Genomic DNA, 3,174 nt, shown 5'->3' with positions numbered 1-3,174 from the left:
TAAGGACACCCTCATATTGGATCACGGTCATGCATATGACTTCATTTTACTTTCATTGCTTCTTCAAAGGCCTTATCTCCACATGCAGTCACATTCTGAGACACGGGGTCTCAGACCCACAATGTAAATTTGGAGGAGGGCAGCAAAATTCAGCCCATAACATTATTTTTCCAGTTTTCACTCATGTGAATCAATTACTTACCCTCCCACGATCGAACTCTTTCAAGTGGTGCCAACGAATGTGGTACAAGTTCAAGATATTCTAATGGGAAGACATTGCTCTAGGAGGCATAGACCCTGTTATAAAACATGTCCTCACAGTGTCCTCCTTTTCCATTACATCCTGACTCCCTCCTTGTGGAATTAAGGCAGAAACTATTTGTTCAGGAAGATTTTAGGAAATTTGAATAGCTTCTTAGTGTTACTCATGCTATGGATATTAAGCAATATCTAGACCAGATCTCTCGGATTGTTCATTCTGTGCAAAGACAGTCACCATGTGAGGAAAACACTCAAGCACCCAGAGCAGGGTTTGCGTGGAGGGGACTGAGGGGCTCCTCAGTCAGCATCAGCTGCTCGACTTGTGAGTAAACCTCCTTGCTCATGGATACTCCTGCCCCAGTCAAGCCTTTGAAGGACCGTAGCCCCATCTGACAGCTTCACAGTAGGCACATAAGAGACCTCATGCTAGAAAGATCCAGTTAAGACATCTCTGATTTCTCTTTTTGGCAAGAACTGCCATCTTCCAATAATTCACAAAATGACCCACACAAAGCGAAAGAGGAGAGGCACCCGCTGTATGTTCCCTAGGCCCTTTAGAAAACATGGAGTTGTTCCTTTGGTCACATACATGTGAATCTACAAGAAAGGTGATATTGGGGACATCAAGGGAATGGGCAGTGTTCATAAAGGAGAGCCCCCCCCAGATGTCCCCATGGCAAAACTGGAAGGGTCCATAGTGTTACCCAGCATGCTGTTGGCATTGCTGTAACCGACCAAGTAAGGGTAAGATTCTTGCTGAGAGAATTAATGTATATACTGAGCATATTAAGCCCTCAAAGAGCCTTCCTGAAGCATGTGAAGGAAAATGATCAGAGGAAGAAGGAAGCCAAAGAGAAAGGTACTTGGGTTCAGCTGAAGCGCCAGCCTGCCCCACCCAGAGAAGTGCACCTTGTGAGAATACACAGAGAGGAGCCTGAGCTGCGGGAACCCAGTCCCTGTGAGTTCACGGCACGGCAAGTATAAGAAAAGATAGGCCTCGGGACTGTTAAAAGAAAAAAGAAAAAAGAAGAGGGAGGAGGAGGAGGAGGAGGAGGAGGAGGAGGAGGAGAAAGAAGAAGAAGAAGGAGGAGGAGGAGGAGGAGGAGGGGGAGGAGGGGAGGGGAAGAAGATATTTCTGGTTTCTGGACCCAGGACACTTTGAGAGAATTGTTTCATATTGTATTTTTACATGTGTTTTTGTGTTTTGTGTGCGTGTTGTCCCTTATTGACGCCTGAACCAGTTTTGAATAACTAAAATTTCATAGAAAGATTTTTTTACCTAATAAGTTTGAAACAATAAAAAATTTTTCCAGCTATGAATTTCAAGTCATTACTGCTTATTCTTGTTTTGCATCTCCACCGAATGCATCCATTATGATTTTTAAAAATCTTATCAATTTTGTTACTGGTTTATTTGTCCATGAGAAAGTTCTGAGCAAATCAGAGGGGAGGATCAAGATGGAAGTGATAACATGAAATATGGAATGGAGAAGTAGGAGGTGGGGCATCAGGAGAGGAAAGGCTGGAAAAGCAAGAGATGGGGACAAAGATATTTGTTCTTGAAAAGTGAAGAAGAGGGGACACCTGGGGGGCTCAGTCGGTGGAGCGTCCGACTTGGCTCAGGTCATGATCTCAGTTTGTGAGTCTGAGCCCCACATCGGGCTCTGTGCCGACAGCTCAGAGCCTGGCACCTGCTTCGGATTATGTGTCTCCCTCTCTCTCTGTCCCTCCCCTGCTCTCTCTCTCTCTGTCCCTCTCTCTCTGTCCCTCTCTCTCTCAAAAATGAATAAACATTAACAAAATTTAAAGAAAAAGAAAAATGGAAAAGAGGAAGCAGGAGGGAGAATAGGCAAACATTCTCAATTCAGGAAAACTGGTTTAACATCCTGTCTTGGTCTATGTTTAAATAACCTAAAGTGACCCATTATAAAAATTTATATGGGTTTTTTAAAAGTTGCCACTTCCCAGGGGTGCTGTGTATAGTCTGTATCTCATCTGTAATTTTACAAGGGATGCAAGGAGGCAGTTATTAATTTTAATTCTAATTCTTTTTTTTTTCTATTTTTAAGAAAGAGAGATTGATTGAGAGAGAGACAGAGAAAGAAAGGAATTCTGATAAACTATTGATTTGTTCCCTGCCTGAGTCTGGAAGAGTATTACAGGTGGCGGTTCTCTCGAGGCTCACGGGATGAAAATCTTGACCACAGTGCGGTCATTATCCCCTCATATTAAAGGAAAGGCTGTCCACATCATTAAACACCCTGCCTGCTGACCGAATCAATAATAAATGTGCACAGAACTCATACATAGTAAATGTTAAATAAACGCTGGTTTCTGTTCTTACTAACAGATACATTTCTCTATCTAAGCTACCAGTAGCTAAATTCATGGGCAGAATATATTATAGAATGTGTGGTTTAAATGGGATTGGAAGGAAGGGGCGCCTGGGTGGCTCAGTCGGTTGGGCGTCTGACTTGGCCTCAGGTCATGATCTCACGGCTTGAGTTCGAGCCCCGCGTCGGGCTCTGTGCTGACAGCTCAGAGCCTGGAGCCTGCTTCGGATTCTGTGTCTTTCTCTCTCTCTCTCTGCCCCTCCCCCGCTCACACTCTGTCTCTCTCTCTCAAAAATAAATAAACATTAAGATCAAAATTTAAGTGGGGTTGGAAGGAATCTCAATACATGTAAAGTAAGCCCATAGAGGGAAATTGTACCATAAAATGTATCTCCAAGATCAACAAATGCTCATCATTTTAGTTAAGTAACCTGTGGAATAAAGTAATAGGTAACATAACCGTGACATTCAAAAACCAATTGTCTTCCTCTACTCACTGATTTCCCAGCAATAGAACCTAGGAATGTGCCTGAAATATGTAAGGTGTTCACCGAATGTTTTCTGAATGAAGAATTACATG

The 3,174-nt window shown here is 43.1% G+C and overlaps 1 pseudogene; it reads left to right on the top strand.

Moving 5' to 3' along the window:
• Window positions 1–760: 760 nt before the first annotated feature.
• Window positions 761–1,245, top strand: LOC124518587 (60S ribosomal protein L21-like; annotated as a pseudogene).
• The last annotated feature ends 1,929 nt before the right edge of the window (window positions 1,246–3,174 follow it).

The sequence above is a fragment of the Lynx rufus genome, unplaced genomic scaffold (assembly GCF_022079265.1).
Source record: "Lynx rufus isolate CCGP_SWC_20201006 ecotype Redwood Valley unplaced genomic scaffold, mLynRuf1.p SCAF_25, whole genome shotgun sequence".
Classification (NCBI taxonomy): Eukaryota; Metazoa; Chordata; class Mammalia; order Carnivora; family Felidae; genus Lynx; species Lynx rufus.
The sequence above is the reverse complement of the archived record's forward strand: the minus strand, read 5'-3'. Positions and strand labels throughout refer to the sequence as shown.